This window comes from Cervus elaphus, chromosome 14, assembly GCF_910594005.1.
Source record: "Cervus elaphus chromosome 14, mCerEla1.1, whole genome shotgun sequence".
Classification (NCBI taxonomy): domain Eukaryota; kingdom Metazoa; phylum Chordata; class Mammalia; order Artiodactyla; family Cervidae; genus Cervus; species Cervus elaphus.
Window position 1 is genome coordinate 46,228,395 of NC_057828.1, and position 23,192 is coordinate 46,251,586.

At 52.3% G+C, this 23,192-nt stretch overlaps 1 protein-coding gene and 1 long non-coding RNA gene across 4 annotated transcripts in view; one reads left to right on the forward strand and one right to left on the reverse strand.

Annotated features, from left to right (window-relative positions):
- Positions 1 to 23,192, reverse strand: part of SPSB1 (splA/ryanodine receptor domain and SOCS box containing 1) — a 71,144-nt gene that overhangs the window by 29,598 nt on the left and 18,354 nt on the right. The window contains exon 1 of one of the 2 annotated variants that reach the window (XM_043924547.1): positions 921 to 1,223. The exons of the other annotated variant lie outside the window; for it this stretch is intronic. The gene's annotated coding sequence lies outside the window, so the exon portion shown is untranslated. Of the gene's footprint in view, positions 1 to 920; positions 1,224 to 23,192 lie in introns of those variants that run through there. 2 annotated transcript variants of the gene reach the window in all.
- On the forward strand, positions 120 to 18,010 carry LOC122708282. 2 transcript variants are annotated; one of them, XR_006345093.1, is made up of 3 exons: positions 120 to 157; positions 6,821 to 6,914; positions 17,269 to 18,010. It is a non-coding gene; the product is annotated as an uncharacterized LOC122708282 (long non-coding RNA). The 2 variants fall into 2 exon arrangements; XR_006345092.1 differs by lacking the exon at positions 120 to 157 and adding an exon at positions 1,368 to 1,466.

The window sequence follows — 23,192 nt, forward strand, 5'->3', positions numbered from 1 at the left end:
AGGTAGCCAGTCACCCAGAGTGCCCTGCATCTGGTCACGCCCCCCACCCCGCCCGGGGAGCCCATGGGTCTGCCGCTGAGGCATCGCCTGGGAGCTGGTTGGAAATGCAGTCGTGGGCCTGGCCCCAGCTGACTGCCTCTGAGCAGCCCTATCACAGGTGATCCGTGTGCTCAGGTGGGTGGGGGCTGTGGCCTGGGTCCTCCCCAAGGTAGAGGCTGGCAGGAGACACATCAGAAAGAAAGAAAACAGAGGCCTGTCCAGCCTGTTCCAGGAAGCCAGTCCTGAAACATAATGGACTCCCAAGAAACCAAATCTAGAAGCCGACAAGTTTAACAGCAGTCACGGGCAGAGCCTGGCAGGGCCCCGTCCTCGCTAGACCCACAAGGGCGGGGGGCGCACGGAACAGGCTATGGATTCCTTGGCCCCCAGGCGTTCTAGAAGCCCTCGGTCGATCGGGGTCTTGGGAAGCCCAAGGCAGTGGCAACACCTCTCCCAGGCCCTCCTCTGCTCCCCAGCTCTCTCTGCTCCTCCAGATAGCCCCGATTCCCCGACTAGCCAAGCCAGCCCGCAGCCTCCAAGAGCCTCATGCTTTCTTGCAGCCACACCTGCAGCCCTTGCTTTCACTTCAAACAACCCCACCCGACCAGAATCCAGGCCCTCCGAGATCAATCCTGGCCCTCTCGACCACGGAGCTGTCCCTGGCTGGCCTCCACGACCCGGGCTGTTTCACAGCAGGTCTCCGTTTCCCTGCAAAAATCTCCCTCAGAACTAGCTCAGGACCCTGGATCCTGCCGGAATCTAGAATGAAGGTCATCCCTGGCCCCTAGCAGCACCCTGGCCCAGGTCCACAATCCTGGCCATGACCCACTCCCACACGGCCTGCCTGCAAGTATTGGCCTCACGGTCTCCCGGACACCTACCGGAGGATTGGCGGAGTTCTGGAATGTTTCGGGCCAGTGCCCGGGGATGGGGGAGCTCCAGGAGGGAAGCCCTCAATCCCCGGGCCAGGGGAGATGGAAGCGGAGTGCAGGCAGCTCGCTGGTGCCCTAGGAGCAGGGTGCCTCCCTGCCAGTGGCCGGGCCCTGCGGGTCCCCAGGCCTCCCTCGCCCGGCTGGATCAGCCCTGGCCGGAGTGAGCTCCACCGTCACCAAGGGGAAGCGGCCCTTGGTTACCGCTGGCCGGGAGAACACAGAAGGCAAAACAAACACTGGACTGGCTCCTCACTGCTGGGAACAATTACAAGGTAATCGGCCAGTTTTTAAAAGCCCTCCAGAAGGGAGGCTGCTGGCCCAAGGGGAAGCTGGTTTGTAACCCATTCTCTCCCTCCTGCTGCTGCTGCATCCTCCTCAAGACCCAGGGACCCTCTTTCCACCCCGTGCAGGGACCCCTGGCAGAGCAAGGCTGGAGTCTCAGAGGAAGTGGGGCACACAGTCCCAGGTGGGCCGCGTGCCACTTCAGTGCCCAAGGTACGTTCCAAGACGACAAGTGGGCCCCACCTGGCAGGTGTGGACCCTGGCCAGCCTGCAGGGGCAGACTCGCCTGGTCCCCCTTCCGAGGTCCCTTTCCAGCAACAATCAGCTCTCTTGTCCCCAAGCAACTTGCCATGAAACTAACAGAAACTCACCAGCGAAGAGTAAAGAGCTCGTTTGCCAGGCTCCAGCTGGGGCTGGTGGACCATCAGCCAGGACGGTGCCCGAGCCATGGCCAACACGCAAGGACTATCCCCAGGGAGGGGGGTGCTTCAGGTACAGCCCAGCACTGATCCCAAACTGTTGCCTGTCAGCAGACCTGGGACCCACAGCCAGTCACGTACCTCCTCTTAGAAGACATCCCGGAGCCTGGGGTCTTGGTTGTGACCCCAGGCCCATAAGGAGAAACCGTGGGGAGCCCCCAGTGGAGAGGGGGTGGGCTGAGTGACACCCAACCCCATCTCCAGGTCCCCCCAGGTGGGGGCACGTACAGGAGGAGGTTTCCTCCGCCCCCACTGTGGATCCTCCGTGTCCTCCAGGCAATGGGTTCAAGCCTCCCTCTCCCCCTGCTCCCTCATGGGGAAGGTGTGGCACCTTTCTGGGGCCAGATGGCTGACCTCAGATGGGGAACATGGCGGCAGGTCCAAACCCCAGACAAACAGGGCCTGTCTCACCCTCTTGAATTCCCCTACCCCACCCTGCAGAGGACACTGGTCAGTTCTCCTACCCTGTAGAAGCCACGCTGGTCTCAGGAGAGGAGAGCCCACATTGGCTTCACGGACCTCCTAGGGGACAGAGATTTGGAGAGACAGAGATACACAGAGACAGAGAGAGAAACAGAGAGACAAGGACAGAGAGAGAAATGAGAGGTAGAGACAGACAAAGAGACTCAGACAGAGAGAGAGCAGAGAAAGAGAGAGATACAGACAGAGACAGAGACAGATAGAGACAGAGAGACTCAGAGAGACAGAGAGAAAGCAGAGAAAGAAGCTGGAAAGGAAGCATAGGAATGGGGAGCAGGAGGGTGGAGGCCCCACAGCCTCAGCAGACTTGCGTTGGCCCAGGGTCCCATCAGGAGGGCGGGGCTGAGGCTCTGGGTGGGAGCTGCACCCCCTCCCCCGTGGTACTCAGAGGGGGACCCTTCCCCAGTAAGGCACCCAGAGAAGCAGGGTAGTGAGGAGCTGGGGGCAGGGTGGGAAGTTGGGGTGCATCTCTGCCCACCTCCAGCCTCACCCTGCCCCCTCCCAAAGAGAGTTTCCTGTCCCCAAACCAGGGAGGTCTTGAAGCTAAAGCAAGTCAGCAACCTCACTGGCCAGCACAGCCAGTGGCCCCGGGGTGGGGGAGCCTGGGCTTCTGCAGGTGCAAGGACCGGCCTGGGCTGTGCTTTGGAAGCAGAGGGGGAACCGACAGTGGTCACAGCGGCAGTGGCAGCTTCCCTAGACAGGCTGAACACCTTGAGGAGTCCCCGCTTTTTAAAAAATCAAATCGGCACATTTGGAGGTAAAGACCTGGCTCACGTGAGTACCTGGTCACCCTGCTGTCCGGCCTAGTCTCTCTCTGCTTGTCTCAGAGGGACCCAGGGTCCAGTCCCTGCCCTCACCTGCCCCAGAGGCATAGAGCTGTTCTCTAGGGGGTGCTGAGTGGTGGGAGTTAACACTGGGGTTAGAGCCTCAGATGTTGCTCTGAGATGCTGAGAACAGAAATGGAGCATTTCTGGGACAACTGGATAAAACTATCAGAAAGACCCCTCCACCTCTCACTTGAGTTGATAGAGAAGTTTCTTTCAGACATCCAGGTTTGACTTTGATCCCAGATAGGGAAGAGAAGGGGCCAAGCATCCCTGGGCTATGATACCAGAACCCCACTTGGCATCTCCCCCTCAACACATTCCTGCCTCCCTTGAGGACCTGGGCATGGCAAATGTGGCTGCCGTACCCAGCGGAAGCCTGGTTGGCTGGAGAAGAGGTCACTTTGTGCCACTTTCTGTTTAAATATCCACAAACTGGCATTTTCGGTAGTCTTTCTCCTCACATGGTGAAGGAAAATTTAAGCCGTCAGGAAAAAGTAAAGAGCTTCTTACCCTGCTCTTCTCTTACCACTAACAATCCATTTGGTAAATTTGATGCACTGTCCCCCAAGGCAGAGCCTGGTGGGAGTGGTGGGGAGGAGACAGGACAGCAAACTGCCTAGTAACCACTGCCTCCCAGCAGAGATGATGTCTTCAGAGAGCTACAGTAGAAGCAGGATGCTCGACCTCGGGGGTTGCTGAGATGGGTGGGGGTGGAGGTGGGGTGGGACTCTCGGGGACATCCCCTTTGAGGGGTTCTGACCAAGGCTGGGATTTTAATAGCAAGGGTGAGCTGAGGGAGGAAGCAGACAGACACCACCCTGACCCTTGCCGTGAAAGAACCCTTCCCCCGCCACAAACAGAAGTGAGGAGGTATATTTGGGACCCAAAGGGTGGTCAGGAGATTAGAATGGCATTTGGGAATTTTGAGCAGTAACTGGAGAGAGGGAGAGAGACGGGGGAACATAGTTTGGATGGCAAAGACCTTTAATGTCATGACAGGGAGTCCGGGCTCAGGCACACGTGCCAGGTGGGGAGGCAACAGATCAGAAAGCCTGCTCCTGGGACCTCCCTGGTGATCCAGTGGTTGGGAAGATCCCCTGGAGAAGGGATAGGCTACCCACTCCAGTATTCTTGGGCTTCCCTCATGGCTCAGACAGTAAAGAATCCACCTGCAATGCGGGAGACCTGGGTTCCATCCGTGGGTTGGGAAGATCCCCTTGAGGAGGGCATGGCAACCCACTCCAGTATTCTTGCCTAGAGAATCCCATGGACAGAGAAGCCTGGTGGGCTACAGTCCATGGGGTCGCAACGAGTTGGACATGACTGAGTGACTAAGCACACACCGTGGTTAAGAATCCGCCTGCCAATGCAGGGGGCGTGGGTTTGATCCCTGGTCCAGGAAGATCCCACATGGCCTTGGAGCAATTGAGTCCTTGTGGCACAACTATTGAGCCTGTGCTTTAGAGCCCGGGAGCTCATGTGCCACAACAACTGAAGTCCTTGCACCAGGGGAGTCCATGCTTTGCAGCAAAAGAAGTCACCACAGGAAGACTGAGCACTGCAACTAGAGAAGCCCCCGCTCACTGCAACTAGAGAAAAGCCCACAAAGCACAAAGACCCAGCTCAGCCAAAAATAAATAAGTAAATCCATTAATTAATTTTTTTAAAAAGAAAGCCTGCTCCTAAGTTCAGCCAGCAGCCCCCTGGGTTTCCAGATAGAACCAGAAAATACTGGGAACAGAGAAGTGACGTCCCCTCTTTCCACAGAGCAGCTACCCTTGCACAGCTTAACAAAAAGAGCTGTGGGTGCAGATGTTTCATAAGTACTTCGGGGGAGGTAGGTGAAGAACCAGGAGGAAAGAATTAGAACATTTCTTTTACATAAACAGAAAGCTTGAAGTGTGTTTACATCCTGAGAGATACCGCTTTAAACCAACATCATGAGAAAGCATCTATAATTTTTCACCTGAAAAATTGAGATGATAAATACCTAATCTGCAAAGAGAATAATAAATATACCTGAAGAGGCCAAAATTTTCCCAGAATATAGTAGGTGCTCAGACAATACCTGACGTTTACATGGCCTTCACTGTGTGGGCTGCTTTTTTGGGTACCTCGCCTTTCACGTGTATTCAGGGTTTCGGTGGTGGCTATAAATATTATTGTTGTTGTTCAGTCACTCAGTTGTGTCCGACTCTTTGCGACCCCATGGACTGCAGCATGCCAGGCTTCCCTGTCCTTCACCATCTCCCAGAGTTTGCTCAAACTCATGTCCATTGAGTCAGTGATGCCATCCAACTATCTCATCCTCTGTCATCCCCTTCTCCTCCTGCCTTCAATCTTTCCCAGCATCAGGGTCTTATTGCTACCTGACATTTGGGTAAGCAGATCTTAACTCTGAAGATCATCTTCCAGCCACTGACCACAGAACCAGAGAACCATAACCTTCTTTTAAAGCACAAAAGGGGCATTTTCCTGGTAGTCCAATGGTTAAGAATCCTACTTTGCAATGCAGAGAATGCAAGTTTGATCCCTGGACAGAGAACTAAGATCTCACAAACCTCGAGGGGTGGCCAAGGAAAGGAAGGAAGGAAACTTTGATACACACTGCAAAATGGATGTACCTTGAGGACATGATACAAAGTGAGAAAAGCCAATTACAAAAAAGACAAATACTGTGTGATTCTACTCATATGAGGTATCAAGAGTAGTCAAATTCACAGACAGAAGGAGGAAAAGTGGGAGCCGTGGGAAAAGGGAATGGGGTGTTAATATTTAATGGGGACATAGTTGCCCATTACATGAAGATGGAAAAGTCACAAAAGTGGATGATGGTGATGGTTGTACAACAATGCACTGAATGCCACCACCAAGTGGTGTACTTTTAAAAATGGTTAAAATGGAGTAGCGTGGGAGCATGGTGATGGTTTAGTCGTTAAGTTGTGTCCAACTCTTGCAACCCCCAGAGCCTGCCAGGCTCCTCTGTCCAAGGGATTCTCTAGGAAGAATACTGGAGTGGGTTGCTATTTCCTTCTCCAGGGGATCTTCCCAACCCAGGGATTGAAGCCGGGTCTCCTGCATTGGAGGCAGGTTCTTTACCCACTGAGCTACGAGGGAAGCATAGAAGCATATACACTACCATATGTAAAATAGATAGCCAATGGGAACTTGCCATATGACTCAGGGAACTCAAACGGGGGCTCTGTAACAACCTAGAGGGGTGGGAAAGGGTGAGAGGTGAGAAGGAGGTTTGAGAGGGAGGGACACATATATACCTATGGCTGATTCATGTTGATGTATGGCAGAAATCAAACCAAGATTATAAAGCAATCATCCTTCAATTTTAAAAAATCTACAAACAAACAAACAAAAATCTAAAAATGGTTAAAATGATAAATTTTATGTACACTCTACCACAATTTAAAAAGTGCTTCATTTTATATGAAAATAAGGAAAAAAGTGCGAGACACAAAAAGTGATGAAAAGGGGAGTGGGTCCTTCTATTCTGATGCTATGGGAACAAATGCTGGACAAAGCTAAGGTGTTTGACCACCACCCCTGGACCCACCTCATCAGCATCTCTAAGCCAACCGATGGCCAAAGCTGTCCACATATAGAGCTGTTGGCCCAGGAGTCATGCTGGAAAGTCGGCAGAGACAGAATGTCACCATTTACTTGGCTAATGGGTTCCTTAGAAGCCCCTGGCCAATCTCTCTTATTTTTCATTTGGAATGAGGACTTGAAACCCATGGGGGTGCTCATATGCTGTTTCCCATTGCAGGTGCTTCACAAACCTCATCAGGAGGCAGCACTGGCGGGAAACAGAGTCGGACTTAAAAAGGAAGATCCATTTATGAAAGGCCAGGCCTCAAACGGTAAGAAGCCGGGACAGGTTGCTATCCAGGAAATGACTCATGTCTCCCTCGGTCCCTTGAGGCTGCTCGGGAACAGACACTGACTAGCACACACGGAGATACTTGAGATTCTCAAGAGGAAGGCAGCCTCTGGTGACACCAGAAGCTGGGACACCTGGGGTGGCAGGTGCCCAGCCGGCCCCCAAGGGCGGCTCAGTCCACACTCACGGGTGAAGCACCATTGAAACCAAACCAGAATGCCACAGAGCTGGGTGCCAGGGCTCTTCTGCAGCCACCCACACTTCCTGTGACCTCGGTCACCCTCTGTGCACTCAGGCTGCAGAAACCTGCAAGCTGACTTCAGGCCCCAGACACTTCAGGGAACATGCACTTCCACATTAGGGCCTCCTGATCAATACATTGAATGGCCTGAAAAAGCATCTACCTTCCAACTGCATTTGAAAACCCTGACTGTGACCTTGACCTTGAAATATTGGTTTCTGTGACAGTGTGCTCCCTGTTCTGCAAGGCTCCCACCCAGCTCCTTCACCAGTTTTTCCTTCTTTCCTTAATCACAGATGTGGGCTCTGTGGGCTCCTCAGCTCTCACGGTTCCAGGGAGCATCTCCCCTTGAAACTGACACATCACCCTTATGGTGACCGCATCATTGAACAGCATGACTCTTACAGCAACCCTGCCCTGCATCCCACACAGCTCCCTGCCAGACTCAAACGTGGCCCCCTCCCAGCCTCTGTGTCTCTGCCAAATTCTGTCCTCCTTCTCCTGGTCAGTCACCCAGATTCAAACCCCTCATCTTCCTGGATTCCTCCTCTTCTTGGCTTTCCACATTATCATCAAATGGTAGAAATCTCACCCCCCAGAGTTGCCCAAATCTGTCCCCGACTCTCACGGTTCAAGTCATCATCACCTGCAAAGTTAGTGTAGGAGTCTCCAAAATTGGTCTCCTTGCCCACAACACCTCTCTGACCCTGTCGGATCTTCCTAAAACACTCTCATTTAGATATGTCTTTTTGTTGTTGTTGAAAATATGTAACTCAAACATGTACAAAAGAGACACATATTTTCACCACCTAAAATGAACCACTGTCAACAGCTTGTCACATTTGCTTCTGGTCCTTTTACTGCATAATGGTCAAATGGCCAGAGGACCTGATGAAGCAACTCAGGAACAAAAATTAAATGCAAGTGATAAGCTTATACGAAAAAAACACCTGACCTGTCTGGTAAACAGGGAAACAAAAAATTAAGTACTAATATGTGATCCATCACCTTGCACCCCCTGCCCCAGATTTCTACACAGTCAGCAGAGGGATGGCGTCTACTACCGACAGATAGGGGAGGAAGTTGTGCACCAATGTGCACCAATGGACTCTGAACCTCGAAGCTTTGGGGAAATCAACTGAGGACTGAGCCAGCAATGCTGCTCCTGGAGCGTTGGCCACAAGAATAAAAGCACCTGGACAGAGGGTATCTACACAGGTGCTTGTTACAGAGGCACTGCCATTTTCTGCCAGTCCAAATTAAGTGTTGCCATCATGTTCAACTGATCAGGTGGCAGGTGGACAACTCTGTCACATCTATACCATGAACCGTGCATCACACAGAAATTAAAAGAACAAGGTAGAACCACACTGAAGCCTAGGGGCATCTCCACATGCATTCAGTGAGAACAGGGTAGACTATGAAAGGAAAGCCCATTTTAATCAGTGGTGTCCCCTGATTTTCTGATGGTCCAGTGGCTAAGACTCCATGCTCCCAATGCAGGGAGCCTGGGTTCGATACCTGGTCAGGGAACTAGATCCCACATGCTGCAACTAAGAATTTGCAAGCTACAGCTAAAGATCCCGCATGCTCTAACTAAGACCTGGTGTAGCCAAATATTTTTTAAAAACACAAATAATGGTGTCCCCAAAGACACATACATATATGCCTGGGCAGGAAGGAAGGTATGGAGCTACTCAGGGTGTCTTGCCCTTCCATAAAAGGTTTAGGTTAAAAGAATTAAAAAAGAACAGATGTTGGCAAGGATGTGGAGAAATTGGAACCCTTGTGTACTATCGGTGGGGACGTAAAGCAGTGCAGCCACTATGGAAAACAGTATGGAGGTTCTAAAAACAGAATGACCACATTTCATTTCTGGGTATAGACCCAAAAGAATTGAAAGCAAGGTCTCAAACAGATATCGTACACCTAGATATTCACAGCAGCATTATTCACAATAGGCAAAAGGTGGATCTTCTTCTCTGCCACATGAGCACAAGTGTCCATCAACCGATGACTGGATAAACATGTAGATCCATTTGACCTTAAAAAGGGAGGAATTCCTATCACAGGCTACAACATGGATGAACCTTGAGAACATTATGATAAGTGAAGTAAGCCAGTCACAAAAAGGCATATACTGTGTGATTCCACTTGCATGAGGTAACAAGAATACCTCAAATGCATAGAGACAGGAAGCAGGATGGCAGATGACAAAGGCTGGGTGAGCGGGACATAGGGAGTTATTTGTTTCTTTAATGGAGACAGTTTCAATTTTGCAAGATGAAAACAGTTAGGGAGCTGGATGCTGGTGATAATTGCCCAACACTGTGAATATACTTAACACTACTGACCTATACACATAAAAATGGTTAAGATGTTGTCATGCTAGAGCATGACTTGAAAAGATACATGCAACCCAATGTTCACAGCAGTATTATTCACAATAGCTATGACAAGGAAACAACTTAAATGTCCATTGACAGAGGAATAGCTGAAGCAAATGTGGTACATAAACACAATGGAACATTGCTAAGTTAAGTTGCTTCAGCCATGTTCGACTCTGTGCGACCCCATAGACGGCAGCCCACCAGGCTCCTCTGTCCCTGGGATTCTCCAGGCAAGAATACTGGAGTGGGTTGCCATTTCCTTCTCCAATGGAACATTGTTCTCCAATGGAACATTACTCAGCCATAAAAAGAAAGAAATAATGCCATTTTTAGCAACACAGGTGAACCTAGAGATTATACTAAGTGAAGAAAGTCGGAGACAAATATCATATGATATCACTTATATGTGGGATCTTAAAAAATGATACAAGTGAACTTATTTACAAAACAGAAACAGATTCACAGACATAGAACACAAATTTATGGTTACCAAGAGTTGGGGGAAAATTAGGAGTTTGGATCAACAGATTCACAATACTATACAAAATAAATAAACAAAGACCTATTTATAGCACAGGGAACTATACTCAACATCTTGTAATGACCTATAATGGAAAAGAATTCAAGAAAGAATGAACGTGTGTGTGTGTGTGTGTGTGTGTGCTCAGTCGTGTCCAACTCTTTGGGATCCCATGGACTGTATGTAGTCCGCCAGGTTCCTCTGTCCATGGAATTTTCCAGGCAAGAATACTGTAGTGGGTTGCCATTTTCTACTCCAGGGGATCTTCCCGACCCAGGGATCAAACCTGCATTTCCTGTATTGGCAGGCAGATTCTTTACCACTAGCAACACCTAAGAAGCCCTAAGAAAGAACAGATGTGTTCTTTCAGATACATGGCTATATCTGAGTCACTTTGTTCTACACCTCAAAACTAACACCACATTGTAAATCAATTATACTTCAATTTAAATTAAAAGGAATAAAGAAGGAAAAAAAAGATGTTATGGACTAAATGTGTCCCCCCAAAACTCTTATGTAGAAACCCTAACCCCTAAAGTGATGGTTTTAGGAGTTGGTTCTCTGAGAGGTGATTAGATCATGAGGGTGGAGCCCTTGTGAATATAATTAGTGCCTTTATGAAAGAAACAGGAGAGGGATGATCTTCTTCTCTGCCACATGAGCACACAACAAGACAGCTGTCTGCAAACCAGGAAGACGGCTCTCACCAGACACCAGCGCTACCAGCTCCCTGACCTTGGACTTCTCAGCCTCCAGAACTGTCTGCTGTTTGAGTCACCTTGTCTCTAGCACTCTGCTTAGACCACCCATCATCACAAGGACAAACATCTGAGACGGGCACCAAAGTCTGCTCCCACACTGACCTCAGCCCACTTTGCCACAGAACTGCTTTCTCTAGGAACATTCCCTCATTCCTCCAGCTGCTCCCTTCCCCCAGTTTGGCTCACACACGTGTCCATGCTACTCCACACCGCCCACTCACCTGGAAGGCTGTCACTACAGAACCAGGCAGACCCTCCAGAGCCCTCTGCATGTTCTCCATCACCTTAAACACCTGTGTCCATGGGCATAGTCCCTTCCCTTTCCATAAGCTCATTAGACCTTTTTTTTTTTTTAAATCTGGCTGCACCAGGTCTTAGTTGTGGCATGTGGGCTCTAGTTCTGTGACCAGGGATCGAATGCAGGCCCCCTGCCTTGGGAGGGCAGAGTCTTAGCTACTGGACCACCAGGGAAGTCCATCCTGTTAGGCTTTGAAACAAGCCCTCCCTGTGTGACTGGCGCCCTAATGCAGATACCCAGGAGCTGATTAAAACCTTTACTGAGATAGGATGCCTTGTGCACCCCAAATGGTGGCTCAAGACCCACTCAGCCTGTCAGGTTTCTCCTCTCTGCACACCTGTCCCCAGACTATTCTGAACCAGCTGTCTGTCATCTGGGTCAATTTTCCTCCCTGGACTCTTAAGGCATCAGGCCCAGGAAAAGAAAAAACTCTAAAAGCTTCAGAACATCAAAGTTTCGAGAATAAAGGCTGTAGGTGATACTACCCACAGAATGTTCTCCACACCTCCCATCACACACATTTGCACCCAAGCCCATTGTCCTCCAAGGCCGAGGTCCAAGAGGTCTCCTGGACTCCAGCTGACTTCTGACTGTTTGTTAGGCTCACCTCCTGAAACAATCTCCAGCCCACTGTCTTTTGCACCCCCTCATCTGTCCCCTCCACCATCCTCATCACCTTTCCAGAATACTCGCTGCGTGCAGGGTCATTTCCCTCCAGCGCTGCAGTGAAGTCCTCTGACCATAGGGCACACACCCTCCATCCATTTGGGATCTCACCTTTGTCTTCACCTGACCCTAACGCAGAACGGAACCACCTCTTGTTCCCTCATCTTGCTTTACACACTCAGGACTCTTCCAGCAATTTGCCTGGGATGCTTCCCCCACTGCCTCATCCACCCCCCCACCCCCACCCCAGCCCTGAAAACTCTCCTGCACTCCCACAAATCTTTCTACCATTTATCAACAACTCCAGCAAGTGTAGGCTTCACACATGTTGGTTCAGTGCATCTTAACTAGAGTGGTTTTACCCCCAGGGGACATTTGGCCAGGTCTGGGGACATTTTTCGTGGTCACAGCTGGGGTGACATCTCATGGGTGGAGGCCTGCTACAAAACGAACCTGCCCATAAAGTCAACAGTGCAAGGTTAAGAAACCCAGAGACAGAGCGGGCTTCAGATGGAAGAATACAGTGCATCCTTGGGACAAAGTCATCTTCTTGTGGCCAGAAGCACAACCTGGGACACCCATACCTGTGACTTCAGGTCAGAGCAAGGCCACGCCAGGAAGAAGGTGGCTGAGTAGGAAGCCACCACCCATCCCAACACTGTCACCAGCCTCCTATGTCACCTTGAGGAAGACATTCAGCCTCTCTGGGCAGTAGGTTTCCATTAGGTCTATAAAACAGAGGGTTGAAGGAGAGCAGCTCTTCCCTAAAGTGATCTGGACAGATCCTGAAAAATTGTTTCTAAGTTTGGGGAAATATTATATTCCCTCCAAGAGAGTCAGAGAACCCATCAGCATCTTCAAGGCTCTGAGAAGTCCTGCAGGCGAAGTCCAGCTTGGCAGGTTTCAAGTCTAGTGATTCTCACCCTGGAAGAGAAGGGGATGTTCTTTCCACACTTTTCCCTCCACATCCCTCAGGACTCCAAATTTGGAGGGCCTCCAAATCTCTCTTGGCTCTGCTGCTTCTTGATTCTAGGATGAGCACGGCTCTGCCTCCTCCCAAGGCCACACTTCTCTGGCTCTAAAGAAGGTGTGAAAGCGTGCTGCCAGTTGAGTGCTCTCCAGTGGGATGTTAGGGGCTGCTTACTGCTCCACTGACTCTCTGCTGGGTCACACCCTGCCCCCAAGTCCCCTGAGGGTGGGTCCAGTGGAGCAAGGTCAGAGGCGTGCTTTTTGGTGGGTAATCTCGGCTGGTTCTGAGCCTCCATTGGGTCTCTCCTCTTAATCTAGACCAGGGTTTGACAAACAATGACTCCATGGGCCAATCTGGCCCACTGCCTGGTTTTGTAAATAAAGTTTTATTGGCACGAAGCCACTCCCTTTGGTTTACACATTGCCTCTGGCATTCCCGCTCACCTGCTGTAACAGCAGAGTCAAGTAGTTCCAACAGGCCTAAATATTTACACTCTGGCCCTTAAGAGTTTGGGAACCCTTGATCTAGATCTTAAGAAGTGGTGTCCACCGGGACTTCCCTGGTGGTCCAGTGGCTAAGATGCTGCTCCCCCAAAGCAAAGGGTCTGGGTTGAATCCCTGGTCGAGAACTAGATCCTGCACACTACAACTTAAGATCCCATATACCGCAATGAAAATTGAAGATCCCACATGCTGCAAATAATACCTGGTACAGCCAAGTTAATTAGTAACTTTAACAAATAATTAAAAAATAAAAGAAACGGCGTCTACCATGGTGTCTACAGGAGCCAAACTTCTCCCACAAACTCCTCCAGCAGCCTGTTGCAGCAGGCCCAGGCCTCCATGTGTACCTGAATGACACACAGTAACCAAAAAACAGGAAGGAGCCAAGATCCTGCAGTCTGCCCACCTCACAGCCACACCCTCGGTCCCCTGCACCCACACATGCCCCACCACAGCCCTCCCTGGACCCCAGTGATGCCCCCTCCCTTCACAAACCAGAGCTCATTTACAGCAGAATGTATCAGCCTTTTTTTGGTGATGCACCCCGTTTGCTAGCTTTTAAGCAGGTATCTCCCCAAAGACATATATTGGGCACATATTACACTCACATACTTCTGTATCAACAGATGACATACATTATGAAACACACACCAAAAAAACCCAGATATTCAACAAGAGGAGATAAAAGTAAAAACAAAGCTACTAATTTCTACCTATAACCCTGCAGACCATCTTAGAAACAGCCACTCTGGAGGCAGCTAGCTCATGGAGTCCCCTGGCACCCTCTACATGTTTAGCATGTGGACAAAGGGGAGCTGTTTTCTCTGTTTTGGTTGTTTCTCTTTTTGGTTTTTGGCCATGCAGGGATCTTAGTTCCCCGACCGGGGCTTGAACCCAGACCCTCGGCAGTGAGAGCGCAGAGTCCAAACCACTGGTTTGCCAGGGAGTTCCCAACAAAGGGGGCTGGGCTGGTCCACAGCCAGCGACATCAGATACGGATGGGGAGTCGTCCTGACACCCAGCCCTGAGTGTCTGCCCCAGAAGATGCATGGAGGTGGGAGGAGGGGAGGTGGAGGCCTGGGATCTAAGGACCCAGGAGCCTTGCCCACCTGGCTGCGGCAGGAAGGGAAGGATTAGGGACCTCCCCAGAGATGGCGCCAGCGGCTCCCAAGGCAGTGAACACCACAGCGCATCCAAGGGGATTTTTATGTTTTGACTCAGAGGCAACAAGTCTTTCAAATTAAACCAACGCAGACTAAACTGCAGTAAAGAGGAAAGCCCCTTCCGAACAGCCGGCCGGGGGTTACCACCGCCAGGCGAGTGGGAGGGAAGACGGCTGGTTGCGGGGCTGGGGAGGTGGGGGCAGGCGGAGCAAAGGGTGACCTTGCCCTGTGGTCCCTTTCTGGAAGGTGGGCACTGCAGTTGCAGGACAGCCCGTGGGCACAGCAGCTTTGGGGTCCTCAGACTCAACCCCCAGTTCCAGGGCTGGGTCTCCCAGCCCTCAGTCCCATCCTCCCAGGCCAGCCCGCCCAGCAGGAAACACCAGGCCAGAAGCAGGCAGCGACCGTAGGGGAGAGACGCGGCATCTCACCTTCTCAGCCACTGCTTAGGGGGCCATTTGGACCCCACCCACTGACTTTCTTACAGGCACTTTGGGTGACTGAGCGGTGATGCTTCGTTAGCCAAGAAAACTCATGAGCATCAAAGACCCAACCAACCAAAGTCAGAGCAGAGCAAATTCAGCCCCATGGAGAGCATTCCACCAGATGGCTCCAAAGCTGCTGCTGACCCAGCCACACTCGTGGGAACAGGCAGGGTGCAGGGTGGAGTGGGTGGGTTACTCTGACCTCACGGACCCCAGGCCCCCTGAAGCATCATCTCTGCTCTCGGGATGAGTCAGGGCGGATGAGGGGACCTGAATGTATCTTCCCTTGATTTTTTATGGAGCAAAAAAAATTCAACCGCAGGGAGTTTTATGCCAGCCCAGGAAGCCGGGCCACCCAAGTGAAAAGGCGGCCTCACCGGGCAGCCGGCTGCTTTTAGAAACACACCCTGCTCATCCGCCACAAACATTAGCCGGCAGCTAAAAGAGGGAAGTGAACAAAACAGCTCTCCGGATAAGAAGAGGGCTGAGAGGATGCTGGGGGCAAAGCTAATGATAGGATCCAGCTCCGCCACCCAAACTTGTCCAGACGGACGTGTACGGAGAGGCACATGGGGGCCAGCGTGACAGGCTGCCCCAGAAGGAAGCGGGAGTGGGAGGGGGCTCCCCACCCCAGTCCTGGGGGTGGGGGGGTGGGGGGGCCAGGCTCTGTCCTGAGTCTGCCCAAGGCCCTGGCCGCATGCCCCCTCCCAACCAGCCTCCAGCCCGGCCCAGGCTCTGCCTTCTCAAACGCTCATTTGATTGTGCGGCTTCCCAGATTAAAACCATCTGGGGGGCATCCACTAGACATACAGGTCACCTCGGCAAGGTTACCAAGTGCCCGCTATGTACTGGGCACAGAGGCCCCTCAAGGAAAGGCTCGAATTCTCACGTGCGTTGTTCAGCTGTCCAGTCATGTCTGACTCTTTGCGACCCCATGGACTGCAGCACACCAGGCTTCCCTGTCCTTCACCACTTTCTTAAAGAGGGTCAGGCATCCATATGTCTGCCCTCGACCTTCTCTGGAACCACCCCACAACTGATGTGCAGACCCCTCATTTCTTGAGAACTCAGTTCCCAAATGCCCCAATAGCCCACACTCCTACATAGCCCAAACCATCCTCAGTGTGCCTGGCCGACTGGTACCAGAGACACGGTGGCCTGGACCACTTCTCTCCTGCACTGGCTGCTCTTTCCTGGAAATCCCAGGAGCAGCAGCAGCAGTTTGGCCACATACTCCACCCAGAGCCCTGGGGCCCCAGCGTCAAGTGTCTACACAAGCCCTCTATTCAGGGGGCAGCAGCCGGCGGGGGGCAGGGGCGGAGCTGGCTTCCAGACAGGGCTCCTGCGGCCCCCTGCCGCCCACTGGCACAGACTGGCTCACGAGGTGCCTCCTATCATAGTCCTGTCCCGGCAGCCCCCCACCCACTCGGTTTTCCAAGAAAGAATGTGTCTGGTCTGGTCCCAACAAGCCTGGCCTGCAGACACGGAGAACAGACTCGTTGTCCCCAACACGACTGTCTGGACATCGTCTGGCCCAGTGTCAGCTCTAAGAGGTCAAGGGTCACAGAAGTTATCATCTCGGTGACTTGTGGCTCCGAGGTGGTCACGCCCATTCCCAGGGAGCGTCTGGGCGCCGGACGATGCTGGCTGCCTCCATCACCGGGAGCCACACACAAAGTTCCCTTTATGGGAATGAGGTGGGCCGGGCACTGGCAGTTTCGGCCGCAGGGAAACCCAGGTTTGGGTTTTCTCCGAGGGCACAACTGGGCCTTTGTCTTGACTTTGCCCATCCCCAGCCGGGCTGGCCTCCTCGCTGGGTACACAGTGTCCAGGGTCCAAGCTCTTCCAAGGCCGGGCACCTAGACACACCACAGAAGACAGCAAGGGCCGTTCCCCACTGAAACCTCCCAGAGGACCTCCTGAGCCACAGAATCGCAGTGGAACCTGCCACAGAGGAGGCTGGCAAATGCGATGAAGCTAATCAGGCCACAGTTCACCAATGCCAGGAACTGGAAAGAGCCCTACAATGTGCTAGTGCTGTGGGTGCAGTGGGTCCACGGCACAGCACGGTCCATCTGGAGCCCGGTCCAGCTGCATCAGATCCGCCAACTAGCTCGGAAAAGCATGAACATGTGATTACCCAGCAGGGATCCAGTCCCCTGCTTTGGCATACAAAAATCACACGGCCTAAAAAACCTAGGAGAAAAACCTAGGGACTGTGATAGAATGGAGCAACCAGGCTACCCCGAGGAGGGATTCAGGCGGCCAAGGGGAGATGGTACATCAAGCCTGCACATCATCCCCTCTTTGGGTCTGTATCCTGATTCTTCCTTCCTGCAGGAAAGAATTTCCTGAATTTCCCACTGGCCTCAGGGAGGAAGGATCCGAGAGGAGGAAGGATCCGAGAGGAGGAAGGATCCGAGAGGAGGGAGGGAAGAGGCCCCACACCAGGCCCCTGCTTTTGAGATCCTGTGATTCCGAGACCCGACAGCCGACCCCTGAGGTGTGCGAGCATCACAGCAGACAGGTATAGCTTGTTACCAGGGGGCCCCAGCATCGGGGTGTCAATGGTGTGGGCAGCGTCCACTGTCTCGCTGATGCCCAGGAGGCCTTAAGGATCAGCAGAGGCCACTTTCCAGGAATCTGGTGCCAGCGATCCAGGGCAGCCAGGTGTGAGAAAGACACCGTCTCCTTGGAGGGTGATGAACCTGGTGTTCTCCTGTCTCTGCAACGGGCACATCTGGGTTCCATGAAGCCAAAAAATTAAGCCCAAATTAAGGCCTCTGTGGCAGACAGGGTTCCAGGCCCAGGTGAGGGGAAGTGCTGTCCAGTACTGACTCCGGACACTGGTCATTGTCGAAGTGCTGACCTTCGGGGCAACTCTGTGCCCGGGGCCACACAGCAAGCTCATCTGAGACCCACCACGATCTCTGAGGGACGGTTCCCCAGGCCAGCCATGGGGAGAGACGGAAAAACCCCAGCCACTCTGCAGAACGCACATGCGTGCGCGAGCCAGGCAGCGGGGTTGGGGGCCGAGGAGGGGCCCAGTGGAGCCGCCAGCCCCCTCGGCTCCGGTTCAGCAGGCATCCAGTCAAAGCCGCCGGTCCAGCCAGGGCTCTTCATGGAGCGGAAAAGGTCGATGCTCAGACAGAGGGTCGGGAGTGTTGGATTTCCCCTTTCCGATATGGCCAAGGGAAGGAGGGCCGCTGGCCGGCTCATCCGGCAGGCGCATCCGGCGGGCGCTGGTGCTGGGCGGCAAAGTCCTCCACCACCGGAGAGGGGAGGGGCGGCCGCCCTGCCCCCACTTGTTCACTGCCCCTCCACAGACAGCATCAAAGAGTGATGGCCAGACACAGTCACCACGGGGAAGGTCACATGTGGGTCAACGCCGGCGGCACGGGAAGGGAGTGACCTATTTCCAAGGCCCATTCAGGAACCTCCCTGCAAACCCAGACGTCTGACGCGGCCAGACAACAAAGGACAGGGGGCTGGGGGAGGGCTGGAGGTGTCTGAAGGTCCAACGCGGCGCTCCCTTCCCTTCCACACGGGGGCCTCCCACCGCCACACCTCGGCCTCCCACTGACCACCGGCATGGCTGGACCAGATGACCAGACCTAGCCACACTGGCTCTCTTGACCCTCTGAATGACTCTGCTCAAGTTCACACTCAGGGGAACCAGAGGCGGTCCTGGCCTCTCTAGAATTCGGCCCAGGAGCCCATAAGTACCTCTCTCCCCAGGAATTATTCCACTTCTCATGAAGTTCTGAGAAACACTTGCCACCCCGGCTCTTATTCACAGATGCCCCGTCTCAGTCATCAAGTCAGGGCTTTGACATCCCACTTGCCAAAAAGTCAAGGCATGGTACAAACTGGGGGAAAATAACAAATGAGTATAGGTTGACAACTTCTGAAAGTGAGAGACAGGCAAGGACTTGGGAGCTGCCAACCCAGATTTCAAATCCCATCTCTGACCTGAGACCTTCTGGGCCTCAGTTTCCCCAGCTGTGAAATGAGGACAATAACCCTCTGTCTCACCCGGATGGCTTGAGGGGTAGATGATGCACACGCACCCCAGCGCCTGGGACGTACGGAGCGGTCGCTCAAGAGAAGCTACAGGGATGGGTCCAAGACAAAGAAGCAGGAGCCTAGGCACCAGGGTCTAAGCCTGAGGTTAGACCCAGAGGTTCGGGTCTTTAATAAAGAGCCACTCAGGGGGTTGTTTGTTGCTGTTCAGTCACTCAGTTGTGTCTGACTCTTTGCAACCCCAAGGACTGCAGCACACCAGGCTTCTCTGTCCTTAACTACCTCCCGGAGACCATAAAGAAGGCTGAGCGCCAGAGAATTGATGTTTTCGAATTGTGATGCTGGAGAAGACTCTCGAGAGTCCCTTGGACTGCAAGGAGACCAAACCAGTCAATCCTAAAGGAAACCAACCCTGAATATTCACTGGAAGGAATGATGCTGAAGCTCCAATACTCTGGCTACCTGATGTGAAGAGCTGACTCTTTGGAAAAGACCCTGATGCTAGGAAAGACTGAAGGCAAAAGAAGGGGGTGGCAGAAGATGAGATGGTTAGACGGTATTACTGACTCAATGTACATAAATCTGAGCAGACTTGGGGAGATAGTGAAGGACGGGGGCCTGGGGGCTGTCCTCAAGGGGTGAAGAGGAATAAATAGGGAGATAGAGATTGACATATACACATTACTATATATAAAATAGATAACTAAGGAGAACCTACTGTATAGCACAGGGAGCTCTATTCAATACTTTGTAATGATCTGTATGAAAAGAAATCTAAAAAAGAGTGGATATATGTATATATATAACTGATTCACATTTCTCTAAAGCAGAAACTAATACAACATTGTAAATCAACTATACTCGAATAGAAATTAATTTTAAAAATGATCAGTGATATTTAATCTGGAAAAAGTCCAAAGGCTATTTAAAAAAAAAAGAAAGGATCTGATCCCTGATCCAGGGGAGCCCGAGTTCGATCCTTGGTCAGGGAACTAGACCTCACATGCCACAGCTAAAAGTTAGTAGGCTGCAGCTAAGACCCAGCACAGCCAAATAAACAAATAAACATTTTTTAAGAATGAAAAAAGACCCTCACGGGATGGGAGCTCGGGAGAGTGGGTACTGAAATCCCCTGCCCGATGCTATTCCCAGGTGTGAATTACCTGGGTCTACCTTTGCCACTTGGACATCAGACTTATTGCAGCTGCTCCCCCTGAAGGTAAGAGGCTGCAGTGACTCAATGAACAGTGAGGGCCCAGAATAGGGCCACACGTTGGTCAGTGGTGCCCACTGGTATTAATCTCACTGCTGCTGCCGTATTCCTAGCCCTACTCTGCCCAGAAACTGCCCCCACCCTGACCCTGAGGCACCTGCTGAAGCTGAATGAACCTCTCCATGAACTCGGTGATGCCCCTGGCTAGGCCAGTGCCCCCATCCTGTCACAGTTTCGCCATCACGATTCAGCGTGATTCACATGTTAACATCACTGAAATCGGGCTGGTTCTGGAGTTGACAGTTCGTTACAGTGACAATGGGCAGCTCATGATAGAATGGTGAACTTTCCTCTGCATGAAGCATACATGTGATGAAACACAGCATCCACTAGCTGCCCACATCTGTCTCCTGCCCCGGTTCATGAGCTTCTGCGACAGCCCTCTTATCCATTTTTGGCTAAACAGTAAGTGTTCACTAAAAGTCTGAGAACCAAACTGTTAAAACACCTCTCTCGAGGGTACCAAGGGATGACTGACAGGTCAGGGCCTGCTCTCCCCTGAGAAAGGGCCCTGGTACTTGAAGCCCACTCTGTGCCATCCAGAATACTTGGAATTCCACCACACACACACACACACACACACACACATGCTTTCTTTGTCAAGACTTCTGGCTTTACCCTCCACGTACCACTAACCCAGAAACTCGACACTCCAGAGAATCGGCTAAGCCCAAGGAATGCAAATGTTTAAGGCCTACCATCTGCAAGGCCTCAGCAGACTAAACTGAGGAGGTTTAAGAGCTTTTTATCAGCTGTGTGTGTGTGTGTGTGTGTGTGTGTGTGTGTGTGTAGAGGGAGAAGGTTCAAAGGGAAATAGGACTATATCTAGTACCTGTAACTACACTGCTGCCAATCCCACTGCCTTGACCTGCGGAGGGGGCAGAGACTCAGGAATTGAGACGTGATGGAGCAGAGGAGAAGCAAGAGGCCTATTTTTAAAGGAGGGGAGGGTTTTCCACCAAAGCCTGAGGGGTGAATTCTCCTGGTCACACCAGTCTTTTACGACCATGAAAAGTGAAAGTGAAGTCGCTCAGTCGTGTCCAACTCTTTGCGACCCCATGGACTATAGCCTATCAGGCTCCTCCATCCATGGGATTTTCCAGGCAAGAGTGCTGGAGTGGATTGCCATTTCCTTCTCCAGGGGATCTTCCCGATCCAGGGGTCGAACCTGGGTCTCCTGCATCGCAGGCAGATGCTTTACCGTCTGAGCCACCAGGGAAGCCCATAGCTTCCTATAATTCCGTTCTCTGAAAACCAGCCACGATGGGAGATGGGGCTTCAAAAACACAAGCAACGTAATGAAAAGTCCTCACAGGGGAACAAGAGACACGAAGCCCACCCTCCAGGCTACGTCGAAAGGAAGGACATGATCAGTGGGTGTGGGGGGCAGCCACTCAGGGGTGCCTACAGCACCCTCTACAGCCCAGATAAAGTGATGGCTAAAAAAGAATTGGCTGAACAAGCCCCACTGTATTCCAGGCACTGTCTTAGGTACCTTGGCTGCCGAACTAGTTAGATGGAGCCCCCATGTTCGTGGAGACAAGAGTCCACAAACAACCATGGAATATGAGTGATTGGATCAAAGATGCTAACTTTCCCATGGTCAGTGAAGAGGTTGGCTAGCTCATTCATTCACTCATTCCTCCAACAAGTTTTTCCCACTAGCCTGTGCCTGGTCCCAGCCAGTGTGCTAGGCAGACACCAGGACCCGACCAGAGAGAACCAAGATCTCACCCTGGAGGAGGTTTCAGCGACTCCCACCACATCCCCAGGGCTTCCACAGCACCTCCTGGATTCCTTACAACCCCCTCAGGCCAGGCACTGAGCACTGGGACCAGCCCCAGATCTGTATCACCAGTTCCCAGGGTGACATGAAATGAATCCACCTAGATGGGGGTGGGGGGTAGGGAGGACATGTTACCAGCAGACCCTGAAGATAGAAATGCACCCAAAACACAGAGGGTGGTCCTGGCCTGAGAGACAGTAATGGTTAATTATCACCCTCCAATCTATCCTGTTCCTGCTATAAGCTCCCTGCCTAGAACAATGGCCATGACAAAGTGGGTACTCAGTAAATATTTATAGAAGGAGGTTACTGCTATGTAAATTTAAGAGGGAGGCAAAGACAAACCAAAGGAGGGAGGAGGGTACCCAGAAACAGTGAGACAAAGACACCAAACTGGACATCTGAAGGGCTTGGCAGAGAACTCTGACCCTATCCACGCAGGTGGTCCCACTGCCATGATAGAAGTCACTTGACTCAATGGGTTTGAAGCGTGAATCCCCCTCTGCCCTTCTGAGAAGGAGAGTCCTACCTGACTCCAGGACTGGGCAGGCAGGTGGCCAACTCAAGGCCAGGACCAGCCAGGGCCCTCCCACGAGATCCAAGATACAGAAGTGGGGAGGCAGAAGCTGGGGCAGCCAGAGGACCAGTGGGTGTGGACTCAGGAGCTCATGTCAAGGGGTCTATCCTGTCTCCAGCACAAGACACCAGGCTGGATGGTGCTTTGAAACCCTGCCCTTAGAGAGGTGGCCCTACCAATATCACCCCCCTCCCAAAACCACACTGGACACGCCTGTGTGGGAGGAGCCTGAACATCAAAGCCGCAGAAAATCCATAACCTGTTTCCACTGCAATTCAGTTTCACTCTGCCCCTTCCCAGCCTGTGACACCACCCCCCTCCCTGATCTGAGGGGACACCTGGGTCTCCTCCATGGTAGGTCTTCTCCCCACTCACCATCAGCCTCACAGGCCAGGATTTCCCCAAGTGCCTAACCTCAGGCATCCCCCATCTCTTCCTAAACTCCAAAGGGGACCAGCCTCCACCCAGGGTCCCGAGCAGGGCGTGGAGCAACAGGGCCCCAGCACTGTCTCCGTCCCTACAGACAGCCTCCCCTCCTGCTCCTGCATTTCAAGGCCCCAGAAGAGGAACAGCCACTGGGGGGTGTCCTGAGGTGGGCGGGGCTT